Source organism: Camelus dromedarius, chromosome 34 (genome assembly GCF_036321535.1).
Source record: "Camelus dromedarius isolate mCamDro1 chromosome 34, mCamDro1.pat, whole genome shotgun sequence".
Taxonomy (NCBI): Eukaryota; Metazoa; Chordata; class Mammalia; order Artiodactyla; family Camelidae; genus Camelus; species Camelus dromedarius.
Genome location: NC_087469.1, coordinates 2,528,057 through 2,542,796, shown reverse-complemented (window position 1 = coordinate 2,542,796; position 14,740 = coordinate 2,528,057). Strand labels below are relative to the sequence as shown.

The window sequence follows — 14,740 nt, the reverse complement described above, 5'->3', positions numbered from 1 at the left end:
CCAGTCAACATCCTGCTCTCAAGTATCAGTCTCATTCAGTCACATCAGGAAACTGACCTACAACACAACCCTTCTTTTGAATTTTCCGATTTCTTCATTTTTTCTTTCTAGGTATTGGATATCTTGGACTGATTTCCTATAACTCTCACATCTGTTTTCACATACTCAGTTTGTCTTTTTGTTCCAATTTTTGGGTAATTTCCTAATTTTGTTTTTTAATCTTTTTATTGATTTTTTTTTGTAAAGTTTTGTTTATTTCCAAGAGCTCTTATTTGCTTTTTTCTTAAAAAAGTACTTTGCCCCTCTTTTATAGATTAGAGAGCTTTGCTTTGTGTTGTGTTGTTTTGGTTCTCTTCTGCTGTCTCCATTATGGCATTTTAACTCTCATGTCTCATGTTCGAGATGTTCCTCAAATGTTTTTTGACCCTCAGTTTTTGGAAGACAATGTCCACATTTGTGAGTTCTGTTCCCTGGCAGGTTTTACTTTATAGGATGACGAGGTGACTATTATGATTGTGTACTTGCAAATGCCAGGGATTTATTTTCCTCTGAGGCCATTTAATCTCCAGAAAGGATCCTCCATCTTCATCCTAATGAAGGAACTCTGTGGTCAAGTCCTCCATAGAAGGAGTAATCAGAAGAGGGGAGTGTGTGCAGGCCCACTACTCTCCATTCTGCATTTTAACTCTGCCTCTCATTCAGTTTTTTAATTATTACTGTATTTTCTTTTTCCTGATCACTATCAAGTTCCCTGTGTGTTTTTTTTTAAATAGCTTTATTGAGATATTATTCACATACGATAAAATTCACTCTTTTAAAGTGGACAGTGAAGTACTGCCATTAGTATATTCACAAAGTTATATAACCACCATCACTGTCTAATTCTAGAACATTTTCATCACCTCTCCCCCCAACCCAATAAAAAGACCCTGCACCCGTTAGCAGTCAGCCCTCATTCCTCCCTCTGCTCAGCCTCTAACAACCACTAGTGAATTTCCATCTGGATGGCTTGATTTATTCTAGGCATTTCATATAAATGAAATCACACAATATGTGCCCTTTCGAGTCATGGTTCCTTTCGCTGAGTGTAGTGTTTCAAGATTTATCCACGTTATAGCTTGTATCAGTACTTTAGCTATTTCAGTATATAGATATACCACATTTTGTTTATCCACTCATCACCTGGTTGATATTTTTTGTTTCCACTTTTAGACTATTGTGAATAACATCGATTTGAATATTTGTGTACAAGTTTTTGTGTGAACGTATATTTTCAATACTTCTGGGTATGCATATCTAGGAGGGAATTCCTAGGTCACATGCTAACTCAGTGGTTAATGTTTTGAGGAACTGCCAAACATTTTTCCAAAGTGGCTGCACCATCATGCATTCCCACCTGCATTGTTTGAAGGTTCCAATTTCTCCACATCCTCATCAACATTTATTTTCAGCCTTTTTGATTCTTTCATCATGGTCCTGATTTGCCCTTCTCTAATGACTAGTGATATTAAGCATTTTCTCAGGTGCCATTTGTACATTTTCTTCAGAAAAATGTCTGTTCAAGACTTGCTCACTTTAAAATTAGGTTAATTGCCTTTTTATTATTGAGTTATGAGTTCTTTCTATATTTTAGATGTAAGCCCCATGTCAAATATATAATCTGCAAATTTTTCCTCCCGTTCTGTGGTGGTCTTTTCATTTTCTTGTGGTGCCCTTTGAAGCACAAAATCTTTTAATTTTGATGATGTCAAGCTTACCTATTTTTTCTTTGGTTTTTGTGCTTTTGGTGTCATATCTGGGAAACTATTTTCTAAGTCAAGACCATGGAGATTTTTGCTTATGCTTTCTTCTAGGAATTTTATAGTTTTAGCTCTTACATTTAGGTCTTTGACCCATTTTGAATTAATTTTTATATATGGCACAAGGTGGTCCAATTTCATTCTTTGACGTGTAGATATCCAGTTGTCACAGCACCATTTGTTGAAAAGACTAATCTTTCTTCCTTAAATTGTCTTGGCACCTTACAAAAATGAATCAACCAGAGATATAATGATTTATTTCTGGACTCTCAGTTCTATTCTGTTGATTTATATGTCTGTCCTTTTACCAGCACCATGTAGTTTTGATTACTGTATATTTGTAGTAACTTTTGAAATAGAGAAGTGGGAGTCTTTCAACTTTATCCTTCTTTTTCAAGGTTGTTTGGGCTTTTCTAAGATCCCTTACATTTCCATATGAATTTTAGGGTCAGCCTGTCAACTTCTGTATAAGTGGCAGCTTGGATTTTGGTGAGGTTTTCATTGAATCTGTAGATCAATTTTGGGAGTCTGGCCATTTAAATGATATTAAGCTTTCCAATACATGAACAGGAGACGTCCTTCCATTTATTTAGGTCTCTACTTTCTCTCAGTGATGTTTTGTAATTTTCAGTGTCCAAGTATTATACATCTTTTGTTATTTTTTTAAAGTATTTTATTATTTTTGATAATAATTTAAATAAAACTGCATCCTTAACTTCATTCTTGAATTGTTCATTGCTCATGTGTAGAAACACAACTGATTTGTGCATACTGATCTTGTATCCAGCAACCTTGTTGAATTTGTTTATTAGCTCTAATAGTTTTCTGATGGGGTCTTTAGGGTTTTCTATATACAAGATGATGTCATCTGCAAATAGAGAAATTTTTGCTTCTTCATTTCCAGTCTGGATCCCTGTTTCATTTTATTGACTAAAATGCCCTGACAAAGATCTACAGCACAATGTTGAATAGAAGTGGCGAGAGTGGACAGATGTCCTTGCCTCATTCTCGATCTTAGGAAGACTTTCAGTTTTCCATCATTTTATATGGTGTTGGGTGCATGTATGTTCATGGATGCCATTCATCACGTTGAAGAAGTTCCTACCTCTTTCTTGTTTGATGCATGTTTCATCATTGTATCTCACTCTTGCCTTCTCTGATGCCTGATGGTACCAAATCCCGTTAACGCCTAGACTTCTGTGGGGCAAATGAGCTCCTCTCAACTGTACACTCTTTCTCATACATTATAGGTTGTGGAATCCTCTACACTGCCTCCTGCAGTCACCAGGAATAAAAGGCAGTGTTTATGTGGAAATGTGGGACTTTGAAGACTCTCAGAATTACTTACCAATAAGCACCCACCCCACACGCTAACCACAGATCCCCTTCTGTTCTTTCTTGTTTCTACAGTGAATTGACTTGATACCTCGTAGTTAACTTACTGCTTTCCAAAACTTAGTCATGCTGCTCTTTCTAATTTGCCTTTTCAGCCTTTTAACTGCTTATTCATTATCTCACTTTTGCCCTTTCTTACACTCCCATTTTCTTTAACCTGTTTTTTTTTTTTTTTCTCGACATTTTTTCAGTTCAGCGATTTCTGTTCAACCGAACGTTAAACGGAACCCTGTGGGAATCCTCATCCTTCACCCTTCATGCACACTATCACATTCTGAGCTCAAAAGCCATGCCTTTTCTGGACTAGAAATCAGAAAGTGTGGTATGAAGACATGGTTCTGGCACTTAAATTTGTGATCATGGGTGAGTTAAGCTTCTCTGAGCTTGGCTTTTATTATCTACTTCATATGGCATTTATTATAACTGAATAAGCTTTCCTATACAAAGTTTCTACTGTGTTGCCTTGCATGATCAAGTGTTTGATTAAATGTAACTTCCTTCCCTTTCTCGGCTGCTAATATACAACATGGATTTTGTTGTTTGTCCATGCGTCCCTCTCTACTGAGTCATAATGACAGGATTTAGATGTATTAATTTATTGACTTGCTGTTAGTTTTCTTTGGCTTTTCTCTACGGGAGTTCAGAAGGTTCCCTACAGATATAGTGTATGGAAGTGGCAATAATCTTGGGCTGGGGATGAGTCACCACTCGGTGCATTTTTTCTCAGTCTTTAACACCTATGGCTAAATATAAGCTTATTGCAGGCAGAGTTTTTTGGCATGACTTAGAAACTCATGGTGAATGTTTATCTCCTCACGTACCTTTTGTAAGGTCTGTTCACCCCAGATTTAATCATCATGTTAAACATGATCGACATCATCACTGAGTCTCCATCTCCCATGCTTCTTCTCTTGGGAGCTCCGGTCAAGACGAGACTTTCATAAGAGTAGTAGCTTAGTGGTTATGAGCAGGACGAGTGATGATGAGATTTCCCAGGTTAAAAATGGGTTGGCCTTTTCTCTTCCACTGAAAGTCATTTTAACCCGTCTATAAAAAATTAAAAACAACCATTATTTTTAAAATGAAAAATGTTCTATTTATTTATGGTAGAAAAACTAGAAAACATGGGTGAGTATAATGAAGTGTGAGTTTTTTAAAAATCCACTCATAATTTTACTATCTAATACATAACAATCTTTTCAGATAGTTTTCTATAGTTTTATACTTGATCCAGATCAGAGAGTGGACACTTCATAAGTCTGTGTGGAACTGCCTATATATGACATATGCATAATCAAATTCTCTGCCAAATACTCTGAAGATTTGGTAGAAGAGAATTGCAGCTTTATTTTTCACATGCTTTTCAGTCCACAGGCAAACTACTAACTCACTGCTGTGTGGTGCGAATCAGGTTAGCTGTTTAAAATTCTTTCTTTTCTAATAATAACATATGGTTTATAACACATTTAATAGAGTCTCTTCAATGTTCCTATAAAGTTCCTGTAAATAATAAATATTGTACTTGAAAATGTTTCTAGCTAAATTCTCAGATCAAGTTAAATTTCACAAATGTGGAAAAGATTGGAACTGTGAGACAGGACATTTGCTGTCGCTTTTGGAGGATAACTTTGCAAGGACAGGATATAACACACTATTTCTTTTCTCCGAAATACTATTCTGTTAGTGAATGGATGGTGGGGCCTGGCCTTGTAATAATCAAAAACCCTGTTATAATGAAGTGAATCAACCTAGTTTTATTGAATTACGTTTTCTATCAAAATACTTCATTAGTCTTCAAAGCACAGCAAATAGTAGGTGTTTTCATATATATGTTTTATATATTATGTATCAAATATAATATTTTTATATATTATGTATTTTATATATTATTTTTATATATTATATACTATATATTTTTATATTTTATATATTATGTCTACTATTTTGAGCATAATTTTAACAAACACACTTTCATCTTCCGTAAGTTAAAATTTTAAAAATTCTTTCCCAGTTCCTTTGACTGTTTCTCAGAGTTAGGTAGAAAACTACTGTGTCATCTTCTCTGAACATTTTGAGCAGTGAGTCTTAAACTTGGATGCATGTTAGAATCACAGAGCTTTGCAGAATCCCAATGCCCAAGACATATCCCAGAATAATTAAATCCAAATTTCTGGAGGTGAGACACAAGTGTATTCATTTCTTCGGGCTGCCATAACAAATTACTGTAAATCTGTTGACAAAGGATAGAAGTGTATTCTCTCACAGCAACCTGAAGTCAGAGTGTTGGCAGGGCCGTGCTCTCTCTCCAGGCTCTAGAGGAAGGTCCTTCCTGGCTTCTTCGAGATGCTGGTGGTTGCCAGAGACCCTTGGCTTTCCTTGACTTGCCGTTGCGTCACTCCAATCTCTGCCTCTACCTTCACATGCCCTCCTTCCCTGTGTCTCCTCTGTGTCTCTGTATCCAAACAACCCTTTCCTTTCTCTTACAAAACAACAGCTGGATTTAGGGCCCACCCTAACCCAATACGACTCTTCTTAACTGGGTTAGATCTGCAAAGACCCTATTTCAAATCAGGTCCCATTCGCAGGCATCAGAGGTTAGGACTTCAGCACATCCCGTGGAGGGACACAACACAGCCCATCACAGCAGGCATCAGTAGTTCTGTTTCCCTAGGGGATTCCATGGCTCAGCAGCTAATGCAGAGAGACACTTCTTTCAGAAAAGTGAGTCTCAAACTTTAATAGGTGTATGATCTTGGGGGTCCTGTTAAAATGTAGATTCTGATGCAGAAGTTCTGGAGGGAGGCCTGAGACCCTGCATTTCTCATAGAGTCCTCAGCGGTGCTGATGGTGTGGTCCACACTGCAAGGAGCAAGTACTCAGAGTAAAGGCCTCGTGAGCTTCTTTGAGCTCTGCCCCTGTCTCCCCTTCTAGACTCAGGAGCACCTTGGTATTAAAAGCCTTTGCAAGAAACTTCAACTAGGTCAACCATCTAGCTGAGAAAGGGACTACATTTTCCTTCTAAATCACGTGCTCCAGCAGGGCTTCTGCTCTTCAACTTGTGGCAAAACAGAAATGTGAAAAAAAGGAAATGTACGGATGCACAATGGACATTCAGGACACACATTTTTTAAATAAAAGAGAGTTTTCTGGAAGCTACTTTTAAATCACTCCAACGTGACTCTTCTTCCCCTTATCCATTCTCATAATAAAATTCAAGTTCCAAATGAGCATGTATATTTGAAATACAACAGTGTTATCAATCTTTCAACTTGCCATCTAATGTTTAAAGGGACTTTTATCCTCAGGCTAAGAATTCTAAAACATATTTAAACACTACAAAATGCAGATTGACTAGAGATATAAACCGGTAAGGACGAACCTTCCTGGGGTCACTGTCACTCATCCTTCTAAAATAAATGTAAATTTTCTCTTACTGGGATTAAAAATAACTAAGTGGCATAGCTTGCTGGGCACAACAAAGACATGAAATAAACTAATATTTTAACAGACGAAATTTTCCACTTTTGGATCACATATGCCAGTTTTCTTTTCCATGACTCTTCTCTGCAATTTAACCAGAAACAATCTTGTCAGCTTATGAAAACAATGTTGGTCAATTAGGAGAAATCACAAAATCTACTCAAGAGGTTTGTGAAGGGTGCTGGCACATAGCGTTTCTTAAGTTGAGCTGAAATGTAAGACTTACCAACATGAAGAGTTGAGGTTTTCTTTCCTAACTTTTTTATTTTGAAGAATGTCAAATCTACAGACAGTTTAACAATGAGCACCCATGTACATGTCAGCTAGATTCCTCTATTGTTCACATTTTGTTACATTTGCCTTTTTATTTCTCTGTTTCTGTTTTTAATTTTGCTGGACCATTCGAATACTCCAGGCATCATAACATGTCATAACTGAATACTTCAACCCAAAGAACAGGAACATTCTCCCAAATAATCACAGTGCCACGGTCACAACCACAAAATTGAACATATATAATAGTATTATACAAAACTACAGTCAATATGAAAAAATCCTCAAATTTCTCCTAAATGTTCCCTATAGCTGTGTTTTCCTTTTCTTTTCTTTTTCTTTTTATTATTTAAAAAATTCAGTATCCAACCCAGGATCATGTGTTGTGTCTAGTTGCCATGTTTCTTTACTTCCCTTTATTCTAGAACATTTATCACTGCCCTCCCCTCCCCACCTGATTCTTGCCCAGGTCTTTTATGATATTGACATATGTCAAATCACGTGTCAAATAACATGTCATTGACATATGACAAATTTGGCCTGTGGGAGCCCCTTCAGGGCTGCTCCTGTCCTTCTGATATGTCCCCACAATTCTGTGAGTATTTCCTTATTTTTTGGCGTAACACAGGCTGTTTTTTGACCCTGCTCCATACCTGGAATCAGCTGTTTATTTCTCCAAGGAGGTCTAGGGTGGAGAATGGCATTAAGTAATCAAGATCTGACAACTAGGCATGCTCATTGCAGCCACGGCTTCATTGCCTCTAAGTCCTACAAGTGGAGAGAGCTGAAGAAATGTATTATAAATAAATACCAGTATTTATAATCCATGCCTTCGTGTCATTTTTTTTAATCACCTCATCCCATTGCATGTGTCTATTCTCCTTCACCTACAGTCAAAACCCTGGTTCTCCAAATATTGATGCACTTAAAACATTAATTCTATCTTTCAATACACACAGAATGGTTTCAGAATTACTATATCAAGACCATGATCAACAAAAAATCAACTAAATGCAGTTCAAGATGTCTTTATTCTTTTTACCTTTAGATTATTGTCTCCTTAGGAGGCACAGCTAGAGAACCACGTTCAAAAGTTGTTTAAATTAACACTCTGTTCTTTGCGGTTATGTTGTCAATTTGATACAAAGCTAGATCCACTTAGTCTTGTTGGTATTCAATGTTTCAGTTTAAGAATATTTTTAACTTAATGTTACATTTTTTTGATTATGTGTAACACATGTATGATTGAAAATGTAAAATGATGTAAGAGGGTATACTCAGAGAAGTCTCATTCCCATGCCTAACCCTGTCAGTCCATGACTACCCATCTCTTGCAGGCAACCATTTTTATTAGCTTTTAATTGATCTTGCCCATGTTTCTTTTTGGAAAAATAAATGAACATTTAAGACACATACCCATTTTTTTTCTTATTTTCCCTTCTTTCTTACACAAAAAGTTCATGGACCTCTGTCTGAGTCATTTTTACCTTTTTCACAACTTTTCTGTGCTGTCCCTGTACATCTCTGTTAGTAGAAAATCATCTTTTCAATGTGCATTTCCCAAACAAAAGTCAGTATTTAGAAGCCTGTTGAAGAACAGGAAACTTTAATTCGTAAAATACTTTTATTAACACATCACAGAAGTTAAGGAAGAACTGCTCCCTCTGCTCTGTTTAGATCAGTCACTGGGAGATGCCCAGGACGCCCCCAGCTCTCCTTCTTGTCCCCAACAGGCTCCCACATTCCCCTTATGACCTTATCCCAGCCCTCTCAGCTCCTAAAACTAATGAACTGTGCTTTCTGAAGCTCAAGGTCTGTTGTCAGCAAAACTGCCCAATCTTCAGGACCTGTTATGAATGTCCCCTCCACCTTCTTGCATTGACTGAAGTCTGGTTCTAATGTCCATAGGTCTCATCCCACCGGCTCCTTAGATGGGGTGGTGTGTCTCCTTCCCATTTTCACTTCCAGATCTGTTCTCCTTCCCTCCTGAAATCCACCAGCTTGGAGATGCACGCCCTACACCCTCTCTCCTTGTTGCAGTCATCTACCAACACCAAAGTCAATCCCCCTCTTTCCTTGAATATTTAAGCCAGAACTCATTATTTTATTTCTCTTACGCTTTTAAAATGCATTTCTAATAGAAAAAAAAAATTCAAGGCTGCATTTCTATTCAGTGTATATCTTGTCCGGAAATGGACTTAATGCCTATTATTGGCCAGTCACTCAGGAGACCGTGTGTTTCATTATTTTAAAAGTTGAATAACTAGAAAAAAAAACTGTCAAATTAATTTGAACACATAAACAGTGGAATTGGATCACTCTTGTTACAATGCAGAAAATTGCCTTATATTTGGTTATTGAATTGCAGCAGCAAAAAACAGTTGATTGAGATAGCAAAATAAATGGAATATAAAGAATTGGCTGCAGGCAAGTACTCGTGTTTTTATTCCTTCCTGACAGAAAACAACAGGAGAAATTGATGAAGACCCAGAGGTAAGCATGGATAAGTAAATGTGAGTAGCCTGTAGATGTCAATTACTCTTAAAAATTTATGTGTGTGTGTACGTGTACTTGGTATGTATGTGTAGCACGATGAGTTAATATTTCACAACCTCCTGGCAAGTAGTTTAATTTGTATTCAAAGAATAGTTCACATTTTCTAAATTCAGGAAAGTTTCAGGCCTGAGAATTCATATTGATTTAGAAAAACTGTTTTAATTTCTTCTCTGTGAAGAATTGATTCCAGTAAAATCTATACAAGTGAGATTTCTGTAGCATAAATTAGCTTGAATATTTCTTCTTGGCCCAGTATGACAGGGATGTGGACTTCCTATTGGCTAATGTGTAGCCAGCTTACCAAACAGATTTAAAGGAATATCTTCTTATTTGGAGAATTTCTGAGATGGACAATGTACTGAATACTATATTTTATGTATGTATTCCAGAGAGATGAAAATTTTACTATATCAGGATATGATTCTTTGTGTAACTATTTTAGAAGCTCATTTAACACAATAAGGAAATGTAAGAAATGTTAATTTTCCTTCTGGTCCTCACTGTGTGGACTATGATGACATGCACAGACCAGAGTTCCTCATCCCCAGCCTGGCCCCAGGAATATTCTTCATGGTGACTGCATAATGGTGACTGTATAAATCTTTAGAGAATTTCCACCAAAATATGAACAACTTTTCTCTTCAAGGTGGTAAGAGAAGACATGGTCAATGTAGATGAGTAACTTCATTTGCTAGACTGGATAAAAAGAACTAAAAATTACCTAAGCTAATATGCACTGCCTTGTAGTTTGCATTCTGTCCAAAGGAAGGCATCGGAATATGCATTGCTCCAGAATTTTTACTAGGCTTATCTCTTTGACAGTGGTTGTAGTCAGTTTCGAGTTCTTCTAGCCCTAAATTTTTGGCCAAGATCTTTAAGACTCCCAAAGGTAAATATTACTGTTTTGAAAACTAGCTTTTCCTTGATACTTGGGTAGGAAGAGAACTTGAGGAAATGGCACCAGTAGTGAAATCCACAGCTTATGCGAGACCTGCATTTTAAGTCTTTCCTGTTATATTGATAAGCCTTTGTTGGTTGCAAGCAGCAGAACCCAGCTCCAATTCATTTAATAAATACAAGAATTATTGACATGCACCTGCAAAATACAATGATACATCTGGCTTCAGGAGTGATTGGATCCAGCAGCTCAAATATTGACAGGAAAATACTACTTATTCATCTCTAGGCTGGCTTTCCTGTTCTCCTTTTATGGTAGCCACCAGCGGCTTCAAGCTTATCACCTGGCAGCTCCAGTGAAAAGAAGTCACTTTATTATCAATAATTACATCAAAAACTCAGACATGAACCTCCTTGGTCCAGCCTGGATTATGTGCCCACTCCCAAACTAACCACTGTGGTCAACGAGATGATGTCCTCATCAACAAGGGCTGGATGTGGGAGCAGAAGAGTTCTTTGAAGAGAGCATAGCCAGTCAAAGAAATAATTTAAATCTGTCTTTAATTCATTGCAGCATGAAATGAGTTGGAGCTGCTCTAATACATGGATTCTTCAATTCAGTCTAAAGGCAGATCACACAGTCCCTTTTGCAAAACAGTAGCTTCTGACTTGATCAACATAACGTAAAACCATCTTTAGTATTCAGAGTAGCTATAGATTGATGCTCAGACGGCACCATGGAGCCAGGCTTCTGACCTTACATAGAAGTCAAAATGGTAAAGCATATAACAACAAAAACATAAACACATAAACATACAAATAATGAGGTGATACACACATTGACACACGCACGCACACACACACACATATATATATAATTCAAAATAAACATTTGTGTGGTGCATTATAATTTACAAAGACTGTTAATATATATTATCCGCTTGGAAGCTCTTTGGCTCATGTGACTCTTTTTAAATGCCCCAGCAATAAGCTATAAAAACGCTCAGACCCCTTTTGATTTCTATATTCTATTTCTTTTCATTTTCTTATTTTTTCCCCACTACTTCTTATGCCTTCTACAACATGGATACATTTTGTACCTCGCCATTAGTTCTTCTGAGCTGTACTAAAGGATACTTGGTGCTTAGTGTTATCCATGCTTTATACTTTACAAAGCCCATTCGCATGTATTATTTTATTAGTCCCTCTCATAACAAAAAGCATATGTGTGATACATATTTATAAGTCTTCTCAACAATCGTTAAACAAACAGCTCTACCAATGCTGAGTTACATTCAGTTTTACATAACTATAAAATAAAACTGCCTTGTTCCTCTGCCTTGCTGCTACTTTCTGTAGAGCTTTGTCAAGTGCATTCCTAAGCTTCTGCATTATATGGTTTGTTTGTTTGGTTTGGTTTGTTTATTTTGTTTCTATTGAAGTGTAGTTGGTTTACAATGTTGTGCCAGTTCTGGTGTACAGCATAGTGAATAAGTTATACATATATATTCTTTTCATATTCTTTTTCATTATAAGTTATTATAAGATAGTGAATATAGTTCCCTTTGCTACACAGTAGGTCCTTATTTTTTATCTATTTTATATATAGTAGTTTGTATCTACAAATCCCAAACTCCTCATTTATCCCTCTCTCCCAGCCTTTGGTAACCATACGTTTGTTTTCTGTGTCTGTGTGTCTGTTTCTGTTTTGTAAATAAGTTCATATTTGTCATTTTTTTTAAGATTCCACATATAAGTGATATCATATGATATTTGTCTTTCTCTGTCTGACTTCACTTAGTATTATAATCTCTAGGTCCATCCATGTTGCTGCAAATGGCATTCTTTCTTTCTTTTTTATGGCTGAGTAGTATTCAATTATATATATCAAACTTCTTTATCCAGTCATCTTTCAATGGACATTTAGTTTGCTTCCATGTCTTGGCTATTGTAAATAGTGCTGCTATGAACATTGGGGTGCATGTACCTTTTTGGATTAGTTTTCTCCAGATACACACCCAGTAATGGGGTTGCTGGATCACATGGTAAGTCTATTTGTAGTTTTTTGAGGACTCTCCATACTGTTTTTCATAGTGTCTGCACCAATTTATATTCCCACTAACAATGTAAGAGGGCTCCCTTTTCTCCACACCATCTCCAGCATTTATCACCTGTGGACTTTTTAATGATGGCCATTCTGAAATGCACATGTGACAGGTACACCCTTAAAACCACCATTGAAATCAAGATAATACACATATCTATTGTTCCAAACATTTCCTCGTATCTCCTGTAACTAGAACTCTCTCTAGGAAACACATTACTCTCTGTTTTGTCATATGTTCCTCTTTAGAGATAACTCTGCAAGGTAAAAAGTAAAAGAGTCACTGATAACGTATGTGTCCTTGACAACTTAGAAGGTCACGGCTGAGCCGAGGCTGCATGCGCAAGTCAGTTTGTTGTACCCTCTTTTATCCCCATATGACCTTTATATTGGTTTACATAGATATACATTGATTTCTCTTCAACCATTTTTAAAAACTTTTATAGGTTTATTTGGTTATATCATAATCTTTCTTTCTTTCTGGGCTTACTTCCAGACATTGCCTGGAACTGGCTTCTAAATTTTAATTAAGAGTACTTTCTGTTTGGGCCATAAATTAAAATGTTCTGAGTTTCTTTTTCCAGTGTCAGGTTCAAGGAAGTCAGCCAAATGTGAAGCACTAGGAAAGAGGGAGGTTGTCTGAGCCTAGCAAATGCCTCCCCTCATTTTGTAGTCATTGTGTTAGAGCTGGAAGACATCTTCCAGAGAAAGTAGATAAAACAATGAGGAAGCCACTAAAACACTCCTAAAGGCAAGGCTGTTTGCCCACCGTTACACAGCTAGTTCGTGGCAGAGTACTCATTAAGGCCTGATTGTCTTGACTTTTTTAGCTTCATGAACTTTCCACTGTAACTTCTCCTGCTTGCCATCTCTCAGGACTTTACTCCTTAAGATGAGATGGTAAGATGCAGGTGGAGATGATAGCTTTAAAAGAGAGAAAGTCTTTATTTTATTTTAAAGGCAGCACAGAATGCTGGAGATTAGACATTTGCCTTATTGGAAGCCCTTTGGCACTCAGGGAATGCTACTATCACCGCTACTGCTAATAATAATTCACACTTACTGAATGCTTACTATCTGCCAGGAAATATTTTTAGTAGTTTGCATGTATTGACTCATTTAATCATCACAGAATCCTGTTGTTGGAACGTGGGCACAGGTTGGTCTGGTAACTCACCCAAAGTGTCAGCATGGATTTTGGAGGTGAATTTTTGTTATTGTAGTTGAATGAAGCCAACTATACAACCTCTTTATATGCATAGAGATTCCTCTCAACTGTGAAAAGGAGATTGGGAAGAGATATTCTTAATCTGGGGTCAAGGGACCAGATTTTGAAAAGCTCAGGGCTCCCTAAAATGGTAAGCAATTGTTCCACAGATCAGAGGGGCGCAACTAGATGGAGGGGTGGGAACAGGGTTAGGTAGCAGCAAACCAACGCTGAGCGCAGCATCGCCCCCAAAACTTTTCCTATGTTGTGGACCTCACAGCAGCCAGCAAGACAGGGACTGCTCTTCTTACTCTTTATTTATTTATTCATTTTTTTTTCGGATGAAGAATCTGAAGTTCAGAGAGATTAGATAGTGTGGTTAAACCACTCATCTAGAAGAGACATTGCTAGAATTCAGACCTATTTCAAATTCTCTGCTCTCACTATACTGTTTCACTTTTTTAGGGACCAGAAGGGGAACAGGAAAGAAAAGGATGGGGGAAGAGAAGACAAATTTAGAAGTGGTCATAGGGCAGCCAGGTACACAGGACGTCCTGCACAAAGTACTCTGACTTCTGGTCCCAGGATGTGATGGACAAGAGAGCATCAGGAGCGACATCTGTAAATTGTAAACCAATTGAGAAATAAAAGTCGGGAGAAAGGGGAGCACTCGGGGTCTAAGACTCATGACGGGAGAGCGCGAAGCTGAGGCTGAGGTGCTTCCAGATCGCCTCTAGCTATAGAGCTTTTGCGTAAAATCCATTCATGTTGAAAACAGCTGGCATCTTCTTGCTACAATGACATCTTACATTTGAATAGCAAAAAAAGTTTTTTTTAAACATTTAGGAAGAATTCATAGGCTTTTTCTCACTTGATCATCCCCAGACCCCTCCGAAGGGCGTGGTGTATAGCATTGCTCTCTGAATTCCTCTGACTCTCACACGTTCCCACCCGCTAGCCCTCCACTCCTGACTCCCTCCACTCCCCGCCCCCCACAAACGCGACATCACAGTCTGTGATGGGGCTGCT

General features: G+C 37.5%; 1 long non-coding RNA gene across 1 annotated transcript; it reads left to right on the top strand.

Annotated features, from left to right (window-relative positions):
- Window positions 1-3,400: 3,400 nt before the first annotated feature.
- LOC105096595 (uncharacterized) lies at window positions 3,401-14,372 on the top strand. Its single transcript, XR_837851.3, has 3 exons — window positions 3,401-3,557; window positions 9,408-9,440; window positions 14,177-14,372. It is a non-coding gene; the product is annotated as an uncharacterized LOC105096595 (long non-coding RNA).
- The last annotated feature ends 368 nt before the right edge of the window (window positions 14,373-14,740 follow it).